This window comes from Sorex araneus, chromosome X (assembly GCF_027595985.1).
Source record: "Sorex araneus isolate mSorAra2 chromosome X, mSorAra2.pri, whole genome shotgun sequence".
NCBI lineage: Eukaryota > Metazoa > Chordata > Mammalia > Eulipotyphla > Soricidae > Sorex > Sorex araneus.
The window spans coordinates 181,188,548-181,212,422 of NC_073313.1; the positions used below are offsets into that span (position 1 = coordinate 181,188,548).

Sequence of the window (23,875 nt, forward strand, 5' to 3'; positions counted from 1 at the left end):
CTCTGTATTTAGACGGCTTCTGAGGCAGATTAAATCAGGCAATTTGGCTCACAAGAGGAAGCTGAGGGGATAATGTTAGAGTACAGCTTGGAGAGGAATGTGCTGTCCTGATGGCGCTTCTGATCCAGGACCGGTTAGTTTCCGGTAGGACCTGAAGCTCAGTGTTTCTCTAACTTTGATGTGCAAACACTGTTATTCTAGCTCAGGGTCTGGGCTGGGCCTGAGACTGTATTTCAGACAAAAGTTTCTAGGTCATCAGGTGCGTCTATCTGTTTGGAACAAGGGGTAAAAGCCTGGACTTCTTCAGGGGCTTTTGGTTGGGGGTCATATCTGTTGGTCCTCAAGTATTTTGTGGATGGGTGTGTCACTCCCAGCAGTGTTCTGGGGACCATATGGCTGGGGGAGCTTCTGGGACCAGGAACAGAACCTGTGGCTGCTGCCCGCAATGCACATGTTCCAGGCTTTCGAGTCACTTTCCCTGCCCCAGAGGCCAGATGTCTCTGGGTCTGGGTCTGGGCCTTTTCAGTCTCCACCCCTCTCTGCCCCCTCCCCCAAGCCAAGGTAATTCCATGGGGGGACAGATAGGAAGGAGCTGCTGCCAGACCACAAAATGCTCCCAGCACTCCCCCTGCCCCAGGAGTCCATTTCACCACCACCCAGAGGCTAGTACCAGTGCAAGTGCTTGTTTTCACACTGAGATTGGGGAGGAACTCTATGCCAGGAGCTCCTGGGAAAACTGCTCGCTCCCGCCTCCTCCTCACCCATCACAGTCTTATTTCTTGTTTCAGAGGAGCACCCCTGGTGGTGCTGGGAGGCTGGGCCTACTCCCTGGCACTCTCATCTGGTGGGGGTGGTGGGGGCCTGCTGGGGCTATGGGCACTCAGGACCTGGCACACCTTAGGCTTGTGCCCAAACACTTGAACACTTGAACACTCATGCTGCCTCCCAGCCCCCACTCACAGTCTTGTATTAACCCCATTGTATCCCATCTAGCACCTGCTTAGAACCTTCTCCACATTTTTGTGCTGTTGACTATATAGTTCAGCCTCCTGCAGGTATGCAGAGAACAGTTTTTTTTTTCCTGGGGACAGCAGGTGGTGGAAGAGGCCTGGGACTAGGGCAGCTTTGTGTCCACCTACAGTATCAGTATCCAGCTCTGGGGGAGCCACACCCTAGTATGCCGTCTCAGCTGTGTGAACTCACATCTACAAGCTTCGATATCACTGGGCAGGCTAGCAGCTGCCTGTGCATTATTCTTGCACCATTCACCTGGCCCTGGTGTGACTTTCCCTACCCACTTAGCTCGCTGCTCATCTGGAGCCTTCCACTGGCCTCTCCGAATCCCCTCCTCGGTCCCCTCGCACCTGGATGATGGCTCCCAGCATCCAGAGGCTTGAAGGGCTCCTGCCTGGGGTGGTGACAGGGGAGCGTCGCAGCTTGGTTCCCTGCCAGGACTGCCAAGCTGGGGGCCTGGCTTCTCACAGCCATCTCATCTTAATAGTCCATTAGAGTCTTTTATTTTGTGCAGTGGATGGGATCCACCCCCGTCTCTAAATGCCACGTCCCCGCAATGGATGGCTCTACCCCATCTCTAAATGCCGAGTCCCTGAAATGGATGGGCTCCAACCCCATCTCTAAATGCCGGGGCCCTCCAAGGAGCAGAACGTTAATAGGCCTCTCCTCTCTGCAGGAGAGGAGTCGAGAATTTCTTCTTCAAGCCTCTCGGCCTCTTAGCTGAAGGGCTAGTCCTGGCTTCAGGGTCAGGCACTGAGCAGAGCCTTTGACCTGTGCTCTGGGCACCATGCTGCCAGGGAGGAGCCCGAGGTGGGCAGCACTCCCCACAGATACTAAAGGAGGTGAAGAGGAGAGAGAAGTATACAGGGTGTGTGTGTGTGTGTCTGTGTCTGTGTCTGTGTGTCTCTGTGTGTGTGTGAGAAGGGGGTGATGACATCCAATCAATAATTACTTACAGAGCAGCCAGTTTGTGCCAGGCACTGCTCTGGGTACTGCAAACAGATCTGACTGGGACGCATTTAACCCCACTCAGGGAGCTCGCATTTCTGTGGGAGCAGACAACAGCAAACGGATCAACAAAACATGTTATTATAGGGTATTAGAGAGATGGTACCTCGGCAAGGGCCTGAAAGGGCAGCGGGGAGGGGAGTTGTGTGAGTCTCCTGGGACCCAGGAAGGAAGCAACAAGGGTCAGGGTTGTGGATCCTGTGGATCCACAGAGGCAGGGGGAGAAGGCTGTGCGCAAGAGCAGATCAGAGTACGCAGAGGGGGTGGGGTGCCTGAGCAGCTGAGCACACTGGGCCTTGGGGACAACGGCAAGAGCTTTGCTTTGACTCTGCGGGACAGAGAGGCCAGGGATTGAGTTGAGGAGTGACCAGCCCTCTGTCCCAAAGGATAGCTCTGGCAGTTCTGCCCTTGGCTGACCTTGGGCACAGTCAGGCATAGAATTGTTCTGCCTGTCCGTGGAGCCAGAGCCCTCCAAAGTCAGGAGTGGGGTGGGTGGTCAGTCTGCTTCTGAGAGGTACTGTGTTGCACCCAATAACTGTCACCCACCCAGTCTGAAGTAATACCTGTGTGATTTTCTTAAAGCCACACACAATGGTCAACACCCTCATTTTTGGTTGTTTTTTTTCTGTTTGTTTGTTTGTTTAAGTCTTTTCTTTTCTTTTCTTTCTTTTCTTTTTGTTTTTGGGCCACTCCCTGAAGTGCTCAGGGCTCTGTGCTCAGGGATCACTCCAAGTTGCACTCAGGGGACGTGTGGCAGGGCTCTCAGAGTACATCCTGAATGAATGGTGGGACCAGAGTGCACCAGAATGCAGAAAGAATGCATCCGCAGGGCCAGTGGGACCAGGGGACTTTGCAGAAAACAGGAGAGGACCCTGGCCTGGTGGCTCGTAGGACAGAGAGGGAAGGGCATATCCCCAGTAGGGAACCTAGGGAGGTACTAATGGGGTGGGGGTGGGGGGAGAGAGCTCAGATTCTGCCTCTTCACCCCCAGGGAGCTCTTTGGGATCCGGTTGTGGGCCCAGTGCTGGGACCCAGCCCTGCCGCTAGCTGCTCCCTTCAGATAACCCTGCTGGAGGGCTTATCTCCCCGGCTCCAGATGGCTTCCTGGAACGATGTGAAGTTCCTGGGCGCCATAGGATATACCACCTAAGAGTATCCTAATAAGAATCTGGGCTGGAGCGATGCACAGCGGGTAGGGCATTTGCCTTGCACACGGCAATCCCGGGTTCGATTCCCAGCAACACATACGGGCCCTGGAGCATCGCCAGGGGTAGTTCCTGAGCGCAGAGCCAGGAGCATTGTCTGGTGTGACCCCCCCTCCCCAAAAAAAAGAGAATCCTGGAATCGCATAACTCTTAGTCAGGGTCCCAGAGAAGACAAGCGCCATAGCCATGAGCCCTTACCTCTAAAGATGGGGTAATGGCCAAGAATAGTAGAAATAAGTACCAGGAGCCTGACTCCATGGCTTGGAGGCTGGCCTCACATTCTGGGGAGAGGGCAACTCAGAGAAGGGATCACCAAGTATAATGTGGTTGGAGGCCATGGGGGGGCAGGGGAAGGGTGATGCGGGCTGAATGTGGGCTAGAGACTGAACACAGTGGCCTCTCAACACCTTTATTGTGAACCACAACACCTAATCAGAGAGAGAGAACAAAAGGGAATACCCTGCCACAGTGGTGGGGCGGGTGTGGGGAGATGGGATTGGGGAGGGTAGGAGGGATGCTGGGTTTACTGGTGGTGGAGAATGGGCACTGGTGAAGGGATGGGTTCTCGAACTTTGTATGAGGGAAACAAGAGCACAAAGATGAGTAAATCTGTAACTGTACCCTCACAGTGATTCACTAATTAAAAATAAATAAAGGGAAAAAAATAAAAAAAATAAAGATGGGGTAATGGCCTTGGTGAGGTGGGAGGGGGAGGGGCTTTAAAAAGGCATCATTCTCTCCTGGCACCCCCCACGGTGGGAAGTCTTCAGCCTGGGAGAGGATGCGGGGGAGTGGGGAGGTGGGGGTGGGGGGACATTTTCCTCAGGGGCAGGTGACTGTTTAGACCCTGGGAGGGCTACACAGGGAAGTGCTACCCAAAGGCCTCAGGATCCCCAGACCTCTACTGGGAACTTCTGGGAAAGAGCAAAGGTCTGTGTTTTGGAGCCTGCTTATTCCCTGCAAGCCGGAGCACGTGAAGGAGAACACACGGTGGTTGGAGTGGAGGACTCTGCTCAGAAGGACAACGGGGTCCTCGTTAGATCCGGGTTATGATCTCTGGGTTGGGACTAGACAAATGATTTCTGGGTTGGGACTAGACAACAGAGTAGAGAGTTAGACCGTGAAATCGAGCGGGGTTTGGAGTGAAATCAGAGCAGCCCAGCTCTCCTTGCCTGTCTGCCTGCCTCGCGGGGGTTAAAAGGCGTTCCGGAGCTGTTGCACATTTGGGGTCAGGGACAGAGGGGCTCGGATCAGGACTCCCCGGGGAGCCGCTTAGGAGTTCCCTAGCCCAGGGTCAAGGGTCTCTGATGGCCACCAGCTCTTCTGGGTCAGGCAAGATGACCACCCTGCAGGTGGGCGATTGCGCTGCTGCAGGAGGTGGCAGAGCCGGATAAGCGGCGCGGGCAGGCGCGCGGCCACCTCCCCCGCACGCAGGTCTGTCCCCACGGCCGGGCGGGGCGCGGGCAGGGGCGGAGCCTCGAGGCGGAGCCGCCGCCTTGGCCGCGGACCTTCAGCCGCTGCCACTGCTCGGAGCCGCGGGCCGGAGAGGTGAGTGACCCCGTCTCGGGACGCGGTTGGGGTGGGGGTGGCTAGGGCTGCCCGCGCCCTGGTCCCTGGACCCCGGCCCCCGCGGCCCCTGGCGCCCCCGTCGCGCCGAGGCCGGGCGCCCTGCACGTCCCGCAGGCGAGCAGCTTGGGTGGCTGGCACCGACACGTGCGCGGTGGCACTGCACCCCCGCCCCGAACCCGCGCGCCGCCTCCTCCCCCGGGACTCCCGCCGCGTGCGCCGTGCGGTCTGGGCGGGGTGAGCTGTGCACCCCGGGAGGGATGGGGCTGGGGGAGTGGGGGGAAGGTGTGCGGGGGTCGGGGGGGGGGTGCTAGAGGTGAGCTGGGTGCAGTCTTGTAACGCCTCTCTGGGCGGAGCCTCTTGGCTGAGTCCTCAGGTCCCAAGTGTCCAGCGGCTCTGGCAGTGGGCGGGACCTTCGCACACTCGGAGCGGCTGGGGCCCGGGGCGCCCGACCTTGTCCCGGAGGAGATGAACCGCCCCCCCCCCCCACCCCGCCTTTGCCAGAGTCTGGGGAAGTGTCTGGGAAATTACCCCTTCTACTCACTTCCCCGAAATTAGGGGGCAGGCTGCCCAGAGAGGTGTGGTTGGAACTTTGGTCATTTTGGGTACAAAAAGGGTGGGTACACAAGAGTGAGTGTGTATTTTCTGGGTCAGAAGGCCGGCTAGGGGTGAAGGCAAATACAGGCAGATCCTGCTGGCTGTGTGGCAGAAGGCACTGAGGTTTTTCTGGGGACCAAGGCCATGTGGGGGACCAACAGCAGAGAGGAGGATTTGGAAATACCCCCAGGAAAATACTTCTGTCCTCCGGAGTGCAGTAAGTATACCAGTAAATATACCAGTAAGTACAGGCACTGCTCTGGCACTTACTGCCTTGCTTTGCTTATAATAGCCCAGCTAATCCTGGGGAGGGAAAGTATCGTTGGTCAAAGTTGGGGAAACTGAGTCTCAGGAAGGGCGCTATTTTTGCAGAGCCACATCATCATCATCATCCCGTTGATTGTCGATTTTCTCAGGCAGTCTCAGTAGCGTTTCCATTTGTCCTAGCCCTGAGATTTTAGAAGCCTCTCTTTACTCGTCCTTTCCAATGGTGCTGCATTGGAGACTCTTTCAGGGTCAGGGGAATGAGACCCAGCATTGTTACTGGTTTTGGCATATGAATACACCATGGGGAGTTTGTGAGGCTCTCCCATGTGGGCAGGAAACTCTCGGTAGCTTGCCAGTTTCTCCCAGAGGGAGAACTAGGCTATAAGATGTCGTGCGGCGCAAAGCGGCCTTGGGCTTCCAGGAGCTTGGTTTTATAGTCTCTGGATGTTGGCCGTTGGTGGGATTACAGAGCCACAATGGCTGCAAATTGACTTGGGGGGGAGGGTAAGGAGGAGCCAGCAAATGAAGGCACGTTCTGGGTGGATTTGGGCAGACCAGGGAAGACAGTGCTGCTGGGATGGGTGTCAAGACCTGGGTGTGCCTCTCCAGTCACCTGTGTGGCTTGATCAAATCACAGGCGCCCGGGCCCGATCTGCTAACTGCACCTGTGACTGCAGGGCGAGGCTCGGATCCAGCAGGCATACATGGAGCCCTGACTCCATTGCTCACCTCTGTGCCCCCATCTGTCCCCAGTGACCTGCGAGTAGAGTGTTTATTCAGTGGGTCCAGCAGGTGTTTCTGAGGAGGATGGGGTTTAGGGTTCCAGAAGGAGGTTCTGAGGATGGGCAGGAAGCTTCAGCCAGGCACCCTGGGCAGAAGGTCTGGAGCTGTTCTGGGGTGCTGCTGGCCATTGCTGGCAGCAGAGGGTCAGCACCCAGCTGCCCATCCTGCTGATGCCTCCAGGACCCCGTCTCTTCTCTCTGGGACCCTGGATGTGCTCTCTCCAAATCAGAGATGCTCCATTCCTGCCTGGTTCCCATCCATGCCCTCCTCACCCGTGGCCCTGCCCTCCTTGGATTTATCAGACCCCCAGACTATTTATTGGGCAGGGCTTCTAGGAATTAAAAAGAGAAAGTTAATGACTAAAGTCCAGAGTTGTGTGCCTGAGGGCAAGGCAGGCTTTCCCGGCAGATTGCAGGGGGAAGTGCCTGGCTTTGGAGTCCTGTGCCCGGGTTTGAATCTCAGTTCTTTACCATGTGACCTGGCCACATCCTTAGCCATCTGTACTTGTTTCTTTCTCCCACAAAACCTTGGTAAGGGCTTGGCACAGGGGCCAGATGATGCCTGGCAATTAGAAGCACATGTTTTGCATGCACTGGGACCCAAGTTGGAATCCCAACACCTTATAGCCCTTGAAAAACCATTAGGTATAGTCCAGGGTGCATTTGAGCACTGCCAGGTATGACCCCGAGGGTCTCCGGCTCTATAGGACCTGAGCAGCACTACACCTGCAGATCCTCACTCTGAATCCATGACCTGGGTGGCCAAGGATTGCAGGAGTGACCTGCCAGGTCCCCTGAGCACTGGTTGAGAGATTTCACACTCCCCCTCCCAAAAAATGAAAAGCTGAGACAATAATGCTTGACTGGGAGATGAATTTGTTGAATTTTGTTTTGTGGCCGCTCCCACCGTGCTCAGGGCTTGCTTACTCCTGTCCCTGTGGAATGGAACTGGGTCAACCTTGCAAGTCAAGCACCCTACTCATTGTACTACATCTTTGGCCCCTGGGAGATGAATTTGTGCAGTGCCGAACGTTAAGGGTAAAGTGATTTCCAAACTATCCCATTTGTCCCAGGGGTTGAGGGTTAATCCACTGGGGGCTTTCCAGGCTCCTGGTGCCAGCACGACTCCCTCCCTCTTCTAGAGAAGGAGACTGAGGCCCAGAGAGTGGCTTCACTTCCACCCTCTTCCACACCCTTCACTTATTTCTGAGTCCTAGTGAGGAAAGTCTGGGTCTTTGAGGCCCAGGTCCTATGGCTAATGCAAGGCAGGAGCAAGACCAGAGCCATGGCCAGGATCCCTCATTATTTCATTATTACGGAGCTGGCCTCAGATCCAGGTGTCAGATCACCCCCCACACACACACACACCTCCCCCCCCACCCCACTCCACTGCCCCCCGGGAAGAGCAGCTGACTCTTCCACTTGGTTTCCTGTCCAGCCTGCATGTGAGAACTTCAGCGCCGGGGTGATTTTCAGGCAGATCAGGGGTGGCGGAGAGGGAAGCGGGGCAGGCAAAACTGTGCAGATGCTCTGTGCACTCCCCTGCCCTGCCCACACTCGCCAGCCGTCCAGGCTGCCCGGGCTGTGCAGCCTCTGCTGACTCAACCGCTCCAAGGAATTGCTTTCTAGCATCTGGACCTGGAAAGAGCCCTTGGATTTAAAACAAGGGCGTTTGTCCATTTAAGCAGGGAGTGAAAGCTAAGGCCAAACTGGCTCCTTTCCTGGGCTCTGGGGACTCTGAAGGGGTGCGTGTGTTTACTTCCACTTCTCTCTTAGTCTCACCAACCCCCTCCCTAATGTAGGAGGCAGAAATGGCAGAACTGCGTTGGGGGAAGGGAGAAGGTGGGGACAGGGCATTCAAAGTGACTTTCAAAAGGCTAAGCTACGGGCCTGTAGCACTGTTGTAGCACTGTCATCCTGTTGTTCATCGATTTGCTCGAGCAGGCACCAGTAACATCTCCATTGTGAGATTGGAGCAATAGCACAGCGGGTAGGGCATTTACCTTGCACATGGCTGACTCGGGTTCTATTCCTCCATCCCTCTCGGAGAGCCCGGCAAGCTACCGAGAGTATCCTGCCCACACAGCAGAGCCTGGCAAGCTACTCGTGGCATATTTGATATGCCAAAAACAGTAACAAGTCTCACAATGGAGATGTTACTGGTGCCCGCTTGAGTAAATCGATGAACAACGGGATGACAGTGCTACAGTGCTAGAGGCTAGAGACCTGTGAAATAGCACAGCTGGTAGGGTGCTTGCCTTGGACACGGCTGATCCGGGTTCGATTCCTGTCGTTCTACATGGTTCCCCTGAGTCCCACCTGGAGTGATTCTTGAGTGCAGAGACAGGAATAAAATCTGATCACTTCTGGATATGACTTCCCCCACCCCAAGCCCCACAAAAATAAGATAGGCGAGGCTCTAGTAATGCCCCGTGCTCCCTCCTTCCTCAACTGGGCCCTGGTAAAAACCCTCCCCCTGACTCCCGCACCGTTTCCACCTCTGCCCGTCGCCTTCACACCCTTGGTATGCCCTGGCACCACTCCCTCATATCTGTAGTCTCAGTCCTGTTGGCACCAAGCCTCCAGTTGCCTGTATACAGAGCCAGGTGTGTTGAATGTGTGGGCACATCTGCTTGTGAGCTAGATAATGCTGTTAACTAACTGTGTCACTTTCTCCCCAAATACAAGATTCCAGGATTCGGTTTCTTTCTTTCTTTCTTTCTTTCTTTCTTTCTTTCTTTCTTTCTTTCTTTCTTTCTTTCTTTCTTTCTTTCTTTCTTCCTTCCTTCCTTCCTTCCTTCCTTCCTTCCTTCTTTCCTTCTTTCTTTCTTTCTTTCTTTCTTTCTTTCTTTCTTTCTTTCTTTCTTTCTTTCTTTCTTTCTTTCTTTCTTTCTTTCTTTCTTTCTTTCTTTCTGTGTGCGGGAGTCACTCCCTAGCAGTGACTGGTCACACTCACCCTGTTGTGCAAGCAGACCTTTCCACACTGGCGCCAGTGTGGTGCTGCTCTGGCCATAGGTGTTGGGGTCACTGGGGCAGTTACCTGGAAATGCTCAGGGCTCACCAGGGCTACTACCCCTGGAGGTGCTCAGGGAGGTGACCAGTGCTGGTGCTGAGACTCAGGAGTTCTGTGTGCCAAGCGTGAGCTCCAATCCCTGTGCTCACCCCTCCTCCAGACCATTTTCTCCACCTCCACACTGGAGACTCAGAACCACTAAATACACAGGCCTCTTCTGATCCCACCGCACATCCCAAACGGCTTTCCTGAGCAACTCTACCACCGTGGTGCCTAGCACTGCGGGTTGAAGAGGGTCTGTCCATTGTCAGGTTCCCCCACAAAAGCCCACTCCCTTCACTTATTTCTGTGTCCAAGTGAGGAAAATCAGGGTCCTTGAGGCCCAGGTCCTATGGTTAATGCAAGGCAGGAGGCAAGACCTGAGCCATGCCGGGGACCCAGAGCTGGAAGTCTTGACTTCAGAAAGCAGGACGGGGGCTCTGACACTGCCGTCCCACCCAGGACTGAATATTCCATGGGGGTGAGCCCTGTCATCGGGTGATTAGATGCTCCTTGGTTCTTCCCAGTCAGTGTGTCCCCATGAGTGCCAAAGTCATCTGGCAGGTGGGCACTCACGGACCTGCCATAGGCAACAGCATTTTCCCATGTTCCCATCCCTACTGCAGATTTCAGCCAACACTCCCATGTTTTGGCTTCTGGATCTACCAGATCTGGTGATGATGACGAACAGCAGAGCCCCAGGTGACAGAACAATCACAGACAGACAGACAGACAGAGAGGAATCTGGGGACTCGTGAATAGGCTGCCATGCTGTGTGTCTCCACTGTGTTTGCTCACGGTCACGGTCCCAGGAAGGTTTCCAGCGCTGTTCTTCTGGGTGGGATGAGTCTTCCCTTACCAAGCTTGGGGAGGGCCTTTGAACACGGGGAAGGGTAGGTTTCTGTTTTACTGGGGGTGCTTAGGAGGGTCTCATCTTGGAAGTGGAATAACTCAGGCACACAGCTGGAGAGTGTTGGGGAATTCCAGATGGCTACAGGTGATCCCTTCCAGGTGGGGTCCCCTTAGTGGAAGTAGCATCAGAAATGGGAAGAAGAAAGAAAACAAGCCCCTCTGGGCCCTGGGGACTAGGATGGCGCACCCCATCCAGGAAGGAAGGATTTTCCTGGAGGAGAGGTGAAGGGTAGAAACTGATGAGGCTTAGCTGTTGTTGGTTCTGGTGTGGTGACCTTTGGGCTTCCCGTTACCTCAGCTACAATTCTTCTAGAACATTCTGATGTGCCATGGTGGTGTGTGGAGTGTGAAGAGGGGTTCCTAAGAGGGAAGGGAGCTCAGGAGACAAATATGGGTTCTCAAATATGGGTTCACTGAGAAGCCCAGCAATTGGGAGTCACCATTGGCCTGCACTGCAGGTCCAGGGATTGTGCTGCTGGCCTGTGCCGGGGGCGGGAGGGGCAGGGGCGTGCTTGGAGCTCCCAGCAGCTCATGCCTGAAGTCTGTGCTCAGACGGAAGTGTGGTTTCCTGATGATGCAGAGAAACTGGATAAGCAGGGGAGTGTTGAGGGGTGGGACGGCTTACCTAGAAGCTTGGATAGGAAGACAGAGTGTTAAGCCCACCCGATGTCACAAGTGGGGTCTGTGGGTCCCAGAAACCTGCATCCTGCTGCTCTCCCATGATATAATGTTCATGAACTTTTGAGCCCTCTTGGTCCAGCAGGCACGAGCCAGTAGGTGAGCAGTGGGGGAGGGCAGAGCAGGGTCTTGCCCTGGGGAAGCAGCCAGTGGAGCCAGCACCTTCGGGTTACACAAGAAGAGGGGTGCTGGCTGCCCTGAGTGTGGCAAGTGGCCCGGGGCAGAGCACAGGAAACACATAAACAAACACAGTTCCCGCATGTGGGTTTGCTCATAGTTTGCATCATAGTCTGAACCAGGAAAGCAGCTGTGCTGGTCACCATGCTGGTACCTGGAAGAACCTGTAATCACTGCCAGGCCTTCCTGCCCAGACCCAACACACACTGCTCTGCTGTTGCTCAGTTCAGAGGGGAGGGACAGGGTTGCTAGCCAGGGGCAGGGGACACTCATAGCTGCCCCCTGTGCTCTAGGGCTCAATCTGGAGCTTTCAGGTCAAGGGATGCTGGAAGCTAAGAGGGTGTCAAAAACAAACAATCCCTGAGCAACTCTAGATGTGGAGAAAGAAAGAAAGAAAGAAAGAAAGAAAGAAAGAAAGAAAGAAAGAAAGAAAGAAAGAAAGAAAGAAAGAAAGAAAGAAAGAAAGAAAGAAAGAAAGAAAGAAAGAAAGCAAGCAGGGAGAAAGGAGAAGAAAAGAAAAGAGAATAGAAAAGAGAGGATTAGACTTTTCCTAAGAATGGCCTTGGCATAATTTATTCTAATGATGCAACAACCTCAAGACCTCTAAACTCCCCTTGAGCCAACCAGGGTCCACTGGGAAAGCCATGGGCAGAGACTGGCATATGCCCGTCCTCATGTCAGTCCTCAGTGCCATCTGCAGCCCTTCTGTCTGTGTTTCTTTCCACTGTGGGCACTGACTAGCAGCCTTTGTTATCACAAAATACCCAGAGATTATCACTAAACCAATGACAGTCACTGTGATTACAATAAATTACCCCCACAGCAGTTGATAAATTGCTGCTTTTTGCAGCCATTAAGTTTGGTTTTGTATCCTGAAAAGTAAACACCTCTTCCCCCACCCCACTCTTCTCTCTCTCTCTCTCTCTCTCTCTCTCTCTCTCTCTCTCTCTCTCTCTCTCTCTCTCTCTCTCTCAGAGGCAATTTGCCTTAGGTTGGATGACATTTATGCATTTTATGCATCCTGGGCTCTGCTGGCTGTCCTGTCTTAGTTCCTGTAGCAGAGAGACTTGAGTCTGAGTCACTAATTATCACCAGTGAGGTTTCCTCCCTAAACGGAACTATCAGCCCGTCTTGCTCTCTCTCGGTGCACTCTGTAACCGAGCCTCAGTCCCCACTCCCGGTCCAGTCCCTGGGGCCCAAGCCAGAGTGCAGGCTTGGGGGGGCGGGGGAGGGGGAGCAGTCCATTGGTCCAAGCAGGGCAGATACCCACCTTCAGAACAAGTCAGACTGCCTGCAGGTGGGAGGGAGACCTGAGCAGGAAGAGGCGGCCTGATGGCAATGGATCATCAGGGGACTTGTGTGCCAGATCCTCATGGGTGCCCGATGCCCTGCCAACATGTCGTGGGTAAGTCTCATTGGGGCTCAGACTCAAGGTGGCGTGAGTAGTATCCTGGCCCGATCCCCAACCTCTCTCCCCTGCCCTATCCATGGCCCTTTTGGGAGTGTACCACCTTGGTTCCGGTGGAAAAGAGCCCAGTAAGATGAAGTTTTTGCCAAAACCAGATGGGAGATACTATCATCTGTATGTTAAGTCAGGAGGGCCCTTTAGTGCAAAGATTTCAGGATTCATCACAACCTGTGCTTTCAGTTAGGGCATCAGCTTTGTGGGCTCTGGACCGTGTGTGTGTGTGTGTGTGTGTGTGTGTGTGTGTGTGTGTGTTTAAAAAAACAAGATGTTAATGTTTGCAATGCATTTCTGCAGAAGACAGGGCCCACTGGGACTTGTAAATTTTACTTATTGGTAACCATTTCTGGGCCGATTTATCACAGAACTGCTGCTGTAAGTAATCAAACCGGATTTTTCTAGAATGATTTGAAAATCTAGATGTTTGTAATAAAGCCCTATAAATTATGCATTCAGTTTTGTGTTGCAAAGCAGTGTGGGAGATCAACTTTTGTCAGCTCAGATGTGCACATATTGTGTGTATGTGTGTGTGCCTTACCTTTTGTATTCTCTTTTGTTAAAACTTCTCAGTCTTCCTTTTAAAAATATAATGATTTTTTTATGATGTCTAAATAACGATTCCAGGCAGTATTACAAGAAATATAACAGTAAAATGTTTGTAAGAGTCCATCAGAAAGGGAAAATGCCCGCAGAGAAAATAGAAATGCACCAATTAAGATGTGTACGGCCATAACCCAGCTTTTAAACCCGGTTTGGAAACTGGCATTCTCTATCTCGTCTCCCCTCAGCTCACTTGTGTGGGGGCTACTAAGAGGGGGGTCCAGAACTCAGGTCTGACCTTCTTGCTTGGCCTTGTCTGACCTTTACCCCTCAGCCTGGGGCTGGGGGGCGGGGCGGGGAGGAGGTCCAGGACCAAGTCCAGGAATCCAGAATACCCTGCAGCCTGAGATTTGGGCTGCTCCAAGAAGCAGAGGGAAAGTGCAGGAGCGGGAAACAGATCACCTCAGAGCCTCGTGAGGATGCGTGACCACCCTGCCGTTTCTCATGCTCACATGAGTTGAGCGTCCACCCCCATCCAGGAAGCTGGATACAAGCCAAATGGGACTAGATAGGACCAAGGCAAGAGCCAGCTCTGAGCCCTAAGGCACTTCTGGCCTGTCTGGACCTTCATGTTCTTGCCTGCTGAGGGACAAAGTAGCCCTCCACATACTGAACTCCTCCTGAGCATGTTCACGGCTGAGATCTCTCCTCAACCTGAAACTGGTGTCCGGGACTGCTGATTGCTACAGGCAGAGTCAGGCATATGCCTGGGGTGATTGGTAACTTCCTGATTGCCCGAAGGAGGGACAGCTGGCATTTCTACATAGTGTGACTTGGGGAATAGTCATTGAAATGGAGGGACAAGTAAGGGACTTTCCAAAAGCTACTTCTGCAACTAAACAGATTTTTTTTTTCTGGAGATACACCCAGCAGTGCTCAGGGATGTCTCCTGGTGGTACTCAGGGAGCCATATAAGGTGTCAGGGATCAACCCTAGGTTGGCCACATGCAAGGCAAGTGCCCTACACACTGTATTATTGCTCCAGCTCCAAGTAGGTAGACAGTTTTTACTTACAGTATTGGTTTCTGGTCCAGATCCATAAATTGGGAAAAGATTTCACAAAAACTGCTATTTACTTTTATCTGATTGAATAACATGTATTATCCCTATCCTGCCATTTCTACTCCTAATATGCCTTATTTATTAGTGAGTTAGATGGGTTTTATTCAGGAAACGTGAGAAAGAGTATATGTTTTTACTCAGGAAATATGAGGGTATATGTGAGGGAGAGTGTTGGGGTGTGTGTGAGAGTGTGTAATCAAGTACATGCGACTGTGGACTTAGTGGGGCTAGAAGCCCACCACCCTCTCCCCTCGGAGGAAGGACCACTCCCACCCCCCGGTCTGTGCCATGGAGGGCCAAAGCAGAGGGACTGGAGAAGGATTAATCCTGCCTTGTAGAGGGAAGCTTCACAGAGGAGGACACCTTTGTGAGAAAGAACTTTCTAGAAATAGACAAAGTGTATGACCTGAGCAGAAAGAAGCACCTGCTTTTGAGTGATCGGAGCCCATGGACCAAAAGGCCCAACCTGGGGAAAGGTCAACTGCCAGAAGGCACAACTGGGCACCACCTGCCCCATCATCCCTATGTGGTTGCTGCCTACAGGCTCTGAATCTGCAGACCCCACCGCCCCCCATCCACCAGCTCTGCCGCCTCCTTCCAGGGCACGTCCAGTGCTGCCCTCTTCTATCCACGAAGTCTCAAACTGTATCCAGGGCTGCCTAAGTCTCCTGATATTCTAAGAACCTGCCATGTTTAAACTCATCTAGGTAAAAATACTTCAGCTGTTTATCTAATCCTGAAATGCCTGACTACTTCAAACCCTCTGGCCAGGCTGAAGTAAGGATAATAAACTCCTGGTTGTCATTCATCACAGTTAGGTAAAGGAGGACCCCAAGTTCTGAACCAGCCAGAATCCCTGAGTGCACTTTTCCCTCAGACACAGAATCTAGCAGTTCCTCAGGACTGAGGAAGGGGGCAGTAAGGGAGATATTTGGAGAAACAGATGACAAGGCTCAGGGCTGACTTCCAGCCTTTTGCTTTGGGGTTGCTTTGCCGTGGTTGGGGGACCGTGCAGTGCCAGGGATCAAACCAGAATCAGCTGCATGCAAGCTAAGCCTACCTTACCAGTTAGACATTTGAGCCATAAGCTTTAGTTAAGCACTTCTTTGAGGTGAGAATCAATGCGGTTCTCAGTCTGGTCATGACAGGGACGTGAAACCAAAGGGCATAGTCAATAGTCACAGGACAAATGCAGGATGAGCCCGAGTGGGAGGCCGACTCCACTGAGAAGAAGGCAGAGGGGCCCTCGTGGTGCTGGAGCAATCTCTTCAGCTCTTGAGCGCATGACTGGATGGAGTTGACCCCAGCAGATGACCAGGAAGTAATTGCACCTCCACACACAGCAGCTGGAGAGGCGAAGCTGACTTCTGGTGTCCACGGGAGGCCAGAGGAGGACATGCTAAGGGTCCGAGTAGGGACCCCAGAAGCTTCCTGCAAAAGGTGACCCATCTGCTGGGCAAAGTGGGGAGAGCGGGAGAGCGTGCATCCCTACGGCCGGGACACAGGCCACAGGAGCCAGGTCAGCACCTTGTCAGGAGCTGCCCGCTGCCTCCACCTCCACCCAGCCCTGGATCATCAATGGGTGAGGGTGGGCCACATTCCTGCTCCTGTAAAGCTGTACCGGGGCGCAGTGTGGGCAGCCACAGCCCTCAAGCTCCATCTGGCTGGCCCAGAATCCACAGATCCAGGTGTCCCTGGAAAGCAAGAAGCCACCCAAGCCCAGACGCTGAGGTTGCAGATTCAGCCACCGCCGGCTGCCAGCCTCCAGCCTGGCTGGATTAACTGGCCCCGAGGGAGCCCCACACGCCAGCTCCCTGACCTCACTGGGCAGGGGTGAACCTCTCCTCCCTGGCTCCTCCTGCACCCGGGCATGCCCTCGCTCGAGCTGGGTTTTTCTTGCTGTAGGGAGAGGGGGAGCCCGCCTGTTCCCAAAAAGTCCCAGTGATAGACCATCTTCCACTCACCTGCATGGTCCTATTCCCTGCTGCTGGGTACCTAGTGGGGCTCAGGGAATAATCAAAGGGATTATTTCTCAGAGGTGACTTAGCAGCCTGTATAAACCCAAAAGCTGTGTCCTGCTCAGCCCCAATGGGTATTCTTTAACCCATTGCAGTGCAAAAGTGCCCAGGAGGGGCTGCCCAGAAAGCCAGGGGCTGGAGTCTTCCAAGCTTCTGGCCTTGGTGCTGACCACTGGAGCTTCCTTCACAGACACACATACACAGTCACCCCAGCCCTGAGCACATCAGTGGAATTACAGCAACAGAACAGTCGTAGAGGTGAAAGTGGGTTGAGTTCTAGGTCTTCCCAGAGACTGGGTTCTCTGGGAAGGTCTCCCCAGTGGTGGGGGTGAGGACTCCTGTGTCCCCAGGGTCTGTGGTCTCTCAGCACCATGCTAGGCCCACTGAACCTGGTGGTCCCTGCGAAGGAGGAGCAGGAGGAAATCCTCCCAGGACTTGGTCTTATTGAGCCCATTGGCACAGCCACCATGGCCCTGCCCACCTGCTCATGGGAAAGCTCCAGGTGGCAAGGGGTAGGCAGGGAGGGGGCTTGCAGACCTGACCCTTAGATCCAGGGGGCAGAGGGGAGAGTACTGACAGCAGGCAGTCCTGGGGGCCAGTGGGAGCTTTATAGAGTAAGTGGGCTAAGAGTTGGGTCTGTGGGTAAAACCCCAGGAGGGGAAATTTAGGGCTGGAGGGGTTCTTCTCTGTGCTTGATTTGTTCGTTCAGCCCCTGTGTAGATTTACTGAGCATTTGATGACAGATATTTATTTGCATTTTGGAGGGGGTGCCCACACCCATTGATGCTTAGCGCTTATTCCTTTTGGCTCTATGCTCAGGGATCACTACTGATGGGCTTGGAGGACACTGGGGATTAAACGCGGGTCACGTGCATGCAAAGTAGGCACTTTACCCACTGGACTGTCTCTCCAGCCCTGCATTTATTGTTCTGTCCCTCCCCCCTCTCTCTCATCTCCCTTCTTCGTTCTTTAATTTTAGTTTTATTTTTTATTGAATCACTGCGAGATACAATTACAAGCTTTCATGTTTGAGTTTCAATCATATATTGATCAAATACCCATCCCTCCACCAGTGCACATTCCCCACCACCAGTCTCCCCAGTATATCCCCCCTTTCCCACCCTCCCCCTGCCTCCCTGGCAGACAATTTCCCCCATACTCTCTCTCTACTTTTGGGCATTATGGTTTGCAATGCAGATACTGAGAGGTTATCATGTTTGGTCCTTTTTCTTCTTTCAGCATTCATCTCCCTTCCCTACCAATCCCTCCAACCATCATTGACTTAGTGATTCCCTTCTCTATGCCAGCTGCCTTCTTCCTCCACTCACAAGACAGGCTTCCAACCATGGGATAATCTTCCTTGTCTCTACTGTCCTTGGATGTCAGTCTCATGTTATGTTATTTTATACTCCACATGAGTGCAGTCCTTCTATGTCTGTCCCTCTCTTTCTGACTCATTTCACTTAGCATGATACTCTCCATGTCCATCCACTTATAAGCAAATTTCATGACTTCATCTCTCCTAACATCCTCTCCCTTCTTGTTGTGGTGACTGTGGGTTGCATTCACGCCTGATTGTGGTGTTCACCAGAAGTTAGCAGCTGCATAGGAGGCTGTGGTGCTCACACAAATCTGAAGTATTCGCCAGAATCTGGAGTTCCTGGCCAGGGTGATCACACATATTCTCCCACTGTGGTGGGCATCCCTTTTAATGATGTTTATGCATATCTGACCTGACCAGAAATCACTGTGGACCCGGGATCACAGGCAGGACTGTGTTCAGCACATGTGGGATCTTAGGAATTGAACTCATGACTCAAAGTCTCAACACCATTCCTCCAGGTTTTTACCTTGGTCTTCAAAGGGGTCTTTTGGCAATAGCAGCATTAGAAAGGAAAGGGGAAACTCAGTAACATAGGTATATTTGTGTGTGTATTGGTTTAGGGGCCCACCTGTTGGTGCTCAAGTGTTACCTCTAGCGCTGCACTCAGTAATCACTCCTGGCAGTGTTCGGGGGACCGTATGGGATGCCAGGGACTGAGCCCGGTTCAGCCATGTGCAAGACAATGCCTTACCATTGTACCATCTGCCCCTGCCCAGTGATATATTTCAACAAAGCTTCCAGGAGAACTGCTAGAGTTTGGCCAGATGTGTGCCTTGCACAGGGCTGAGTGCTGGTCTTACAAATGTGAGTTTGACTCAGTGCTCACCCTTGAAATACTTGGAGCCCAGGAAGGAGAAAATTGGCTGAACATTGAGTATCACAGGTTTGAACTCAGTGGGGCCATTTCTCTGCTAAAGATTTTCTAGCGGCAGATTTGGGATTTTAGAGGTAGACCAGCCTCAGTGTAGAACCTTGGAAGAGTACACAGGGCTGACTCTCTAGTCTAAGTAATACATGGAGTTTTGACTGTGCACATTGGCATCCAGTACTGTTGGTGTCCAGCACTGTCCTGTCCAGGGACATGAGGTGATCTGGATACCCCAACATGAGGGCTGTCCCTGGCAGGGAACTGACATCAGAACTAGCCCTTTGTCCCTTGAGGGCTCTCAGATACCCCAGCCTCAGCCCCCAATCCCCTGCATGCTCCAGCCTCTCTCTCTCTTATACCCCCTCCAGGGCTCCACTGCCCTGCGTTTCCCCCTCTGAGTTCAAACAGTGGCGCCTCCATCCTCTTTCCTCCAGTTGTCCTACTCAGAAACGCATGCCTGCTTCTAAACCATTCTCCCGGAACCCAGTTTAGAAAATCTTCGAGTAGATTTTTTTCCATTCAACAGAGAACACCCCCTATTGATTTAGATGCATCTATTTCTGCCTGCCACAGAAAAGGGGATTTTAAAAATCCAAGACAGAGAAGGCCAAAATGAAAAATGAGCATCCAGAGCAGGCTCAACCCAAAGCACTCTTTTTAAAAAAAAAAAATTAAAATTTTATTTATTTATTAGCTTTTGGGGTCACACCCATTGATGCTCAGGGGTCACTCCTGGCTCTGCACTCAGGAATTACTCCTGACAGTGCTCAGGGGACTATATGGGATGCCTGGAATTGAACCTGGGTTGAGCCAGGTAGAAGGCAAACACCCTCCCCACTGAACTATGGCTTTGCCCCTTGGCCCAGAACACGCTGATGAGCTTATCCACCCCTTTCTGCTAGCTGCTCACTGGAGTCCTCGCTTCACGGTACAGAGGAGGAAACTGAGGCCCAGGGAAGGGAAGCGGTTTTCTGAGGCTACCTGTAAGTGGTGGGACAGAATTTCCACTGCCTCTCGGGCCTGTGATCTGGTCTCAAGGGTGGTTTACTAAGGCAGAACTTACCAATGCTCTCCTGAGCTGGAGGCTGGGCAGGCTCCCAACGGCCAAAGATGACTCCCGGGGGGACTGATCTTCTGGCTAAGAGGAGTCGGGGGTGGAATTTGGAAGGAAAGAGAAATGAATGAGACCAAAACCCTGCCCAGAAGATTGTCAGCCTTGGGCTAGGCCCCAGCTGCCTATCCTTAGAGGACCCCTTCCCCAGGGGGATCCCTCGGGCCCAGGAACTGCAGCTGCTTTGCTCTTGGCCCCTCATGAAGCTGTGGCCGAGAGGGGAAGAGGAGCCGTGTGAGCACCAACTGCAGGCCCCACTCAGAGGCCCAGGAAACTCTATCCTCCAGGACCCCCTCAATCACCACTACTAGTGTGGACCACATACGCTTTGCTCCTCTGGAAGGTGACAGGGCTGAGCAACCCGGTATGGTGACAAGCACCTGGGGCCCACTGGAGGATGACAGGAGCACCCAGAACCCTGCTTGGAGCCCCAGAGTCCTGAGTGAGGGTCTCTCCCAAGTCTTGTTTCTCACCATTGGCGCATGCTAACGACAGGCGTCTCCATTCCTTTTCTGTAGAGACTTTATCCACCAACCTCACACTCCATACTATCCAGCACTGAAGGGATGCAATTCCCTGGGTTTTCGCCTCTTCACAGAGCTGGATGCCCACCCCCACCATTTTAGGACTTTTTGGTCACTCCAAAAAGCAGCCCTCCGCCAATGAATCATCACTTGCTCCCCACTTCCCTGAATTTCCTACTTCTTTTCTGTTTCTCTAGGTTTGCTTATTTTTAGGGCTTCTTGGAAATGCAGTCATTATTCGTAGTCTGCTGCTACTGGCTTCTTTCACTCAACTTCATGTTTTTGAGATTCCTCCATACACTGCATTTTTTTTTTGTTTGTTTTACTGCCAAATACTGTTTCCTTATATGAATCTGTCACATCTGGACTAATTTGTTCAGCTTTCACTGGACACTACCGTTGTTTCCATTTGGGAATATTGTTCCTGAGAAGACAGATGTACACATTTTTGTGAGGCCCTGTGTTTCCCTTTGTCTTGTATATTTACCTAGGACTGGAACTTCCAAGGAGCTATCAGACTTTTCCACCAGGGCTGCGATGTTTCACAGTGCCACCAGCCATGGGTGAGGGTTCTCTGCCTCCACAGCCTTACCCACACTTAGCGTCTGTTTGATAAAGCATCCTAGTGGCAGTGAAGTGGTTTTAACTTGCTCTTCACTGGAGGTAAATGATGTGCATCATCTTTCTGTGAGGAGGTTTAGCCACTTGTATATCCTCTTTCTGATGACTTGTCAATTCAAATCCTTTGCCCATTTTTATGGTGGTTGTCGTTTTAAGATTGAGTTGGAAGATTTCTTAGTTTAGAAATCAGTTCCTTTTCAGAGACATGATATGCAGTTTTTTCCCTCCCATTCTGTGAGCTGCCATTTCTCCTCTTTGATCTCCATTTCTTGCAAGTGGACTGGGGAGGGCTTTATGAGGCACATGTTGGATTGATGTCCTGCCAAGAGGAAGAATGGTGCTGGAGCTGGCAAGATATCTCCAGGGGCTATTTCTGGCATCTGTGAAAAAGTTTAAGTAGCCATTCTCCTAGTCACTGAATGATCCCCAGGTCCCTCCATGAGTAATTTTGCAGAAAGAAGGCTGATCTGTTATGGTGCAAAGTAATTTGTGAACATAGCCACTTGTATATCCTCTGGTGGCCAGTGAGAATTTCTTTGCGTTGCCTTACATAGAAGCTTGTCACTGGCCTCTGTTCTTGAACCACAAAACAAAAACATCTTGCCAAGTGGGGAAATGCAAAGGAGAGACCCAAGCGCATCCACTTGTGTTTTTTTGTTTATTTGTTTGTTTGTTTTTTGCTTTTTGGGCCACACCCAGTGATGCTCAGGGGTTACTCCTGGCTTTACACTCAGGAATCACTCCTGGCAGTGCTCAGGGAACCATATGGGATGCTGGGAATCGAACCTGGGTCAGCTGCTTGCAAGGCAAATGCCCTACCTGCTGTGCTATCACTCCAGCCCCACCAAGCGCATCCTCTTATGCCTTTCAGGCTGAGCTTTGTTAGCTTCCCCTGAAATATGCACTGCCTTTTGGAGGCAGCCTTCGCATCTGCTAGCCCCTTGATTCTTAGGGGTGCCCTCTCCCCAGAGTTAATGGCCTGCCTCTGAGTGCACAGAGCTGGCAAGAGCAGACAGACAGGTGGGGCTCTTAGGCACAACTTTAGTCCCCTGGCAATGTTGGGAAGGAGATGGTGGCCAGTGAGCCTGAATGGTACCACAGTGGGGATGGGGAACTCTAGGATCTGCCTGCCCTGCACACCAATCTCAGTGCCTCTCTGCACACCTCCTGGGAAGGTGAGGAGGTGGGCAGGACTGATGCTGGCTGCACTAGGATCATATCTCCTTCCCAGGAGAATAGGGGAGGTGGGACCCAGGCCCAGCCAGGATGAGTCACTCAGTGCAGGCCATCTGGGCAGGCAGCAGCGACTTTGGGGTTTCTAACACAGGACCTGCTCTCTTGATCTGGCCACAAGGGACTTCTTCCCTGCCTGGTGATATTGTGTCTGTGACTTAACAGCGGGATTCATTCTGGCTCTCCTTGCCTCTTCCCTCTCCTTCTATTTTGGTCTGGGTTGCCTGTTCTTTGTTTGGGAACTACCCCACCTGGTACTTCCCAGGAGCTGCTCGAAGGTGAAAGCTTGGCGGTTGCTCCCCATGGACCAGGCACTATGGGGGATTAGACCCAGGCCTTCCACACGCAAAGCACATGCTCTTTGAGCCTTCTCTCTCTTCGTCCTCTGTAAATCATCAGAGTGCTTTGAGTATCAGTGCAGATGCCATGTGTGTCCAATGCAGAATTCCCTTGGGAAGTAAGTAGCATGTCCTGGGTAAGCACTCCCATGTCCTCACACTGCCCCAGGCCCTATCTGTGTCCAAGTCATTGATGGGCACATCTTATCTGACACTTGCTTCCCCAAAGTCCCTCATACACATGAGATTGCAAAGCACCCAAGAGTGAGGACCACAGATCTGACTTGTCTTTAATATGATAAAGGTACTCGGCACAGGGTGATTTCTGGGGAGAAGACCAGAAAATAAAGATGGGGATTCTCCAAATTGCTAGCAAAGGTGGAGAGCTGCTCTAGAGACCTGAGCACGAGTCTCCTGCTTCAAGGCAAAGCTTGCCCCAGGGCTGGTGTCTCTGGCTTGGTGCGGCAGCCTCCGGGAAAGGCCTCAAGTGTCTGTCCCAGACCTGAGTGACCAGGAAATGCTGCAGCCCCCACTGGGGACACTCACTCCCCTGCATCTCAGACTGAAGAGCAGCCAGCTAAGCCCCTATCATGACCCCATTCCCCAGGGCTGGGGAACTGCTGTCCACATCCTTCCAGTGCCTTGCCCCTTGCCAGGGCCCATGCTGGCTGACAGAATTTGCTTAGTAACTGTAGACTGATGCCTTCTGTGAGCGTCTGTGCCCAGCAAGGTTTTTTTTTTTTGTTCCACGTGCTTCCCACAGATTGAATTAAGGTGAGTTACCTTATCCCTATAAAGAAGCTGCTTTGATTGCTCCCCTTTCAGAACTGGGGAAACCAAGGCACTGACTGGCCTCAGGTCACACAGCAGGCAGGTGGTGGTGGGGAGGTCAGAGGTGGAAGCCGCCAGTTGACATCACAATGTGAAAAATATCCCCATAACCAAGCAGTAAGTGCTCTCCACCTTTGCAAGGACAGGCTCACAGTCATGGGCTCACAGTTATGGCAGCATTGCAGATAGAATTGCTGTCTTTGCTTTCTGGCTAGTTCATTTTAATGTGTAGGAACAACTGATTGTCGATGCTGATTTTATTACCTACAACTTTTTGGAATTAGTTTATTAGCTTTTTAAATTTTTTATTTGGGGGCCACACCCACTGGTGCTCAGGGTTTACTCCAGGCTCTGTACTTGACAATCACTCCTTGTAGTGTTCAGGGGAGCATATGTTGTGCTGAGGACTGAACCAGACTTGGCCATGTACAAGGCAAGTTCCTTAACCCCTCTACTCTCTCCAGCCCTACTTTATTCATTTTAACAGCTTTGTGGTAGAGGCATTGGGGTTTTGTTTTATTGTTAATTAATCATGGGGAACAGTTCTGTTGTTGTTCTGGGT

General features: G+C 52.4%; 1 protein-coding gene across 2 annotated transcripts in view; it reads left to right on the forward strand.

Moving 5' to 3' along the window:
* The first annotated feature begins 4,547 nt into the window (after positions 1-4,547).
* The window catches only part of STEAP3 (STEAP3 metalloreductase), a 58,619-nt gene continuing 39,291 nt past the window's right edge, over positions 4,548-23,875 (forward strand). The window contains exon 1 of one of the 2 annotated variants that reach the window (XM_055123428.1): positions 4,548-4,775. The gene's annotated coding sequence lies outside the window, so the exon portion shown is untranslated. The remainder of the gene's footprint in view (positions 4,776-23,875) is intronic. The other variant, XM_004608159.2, reaches the window with a different exon arrangement.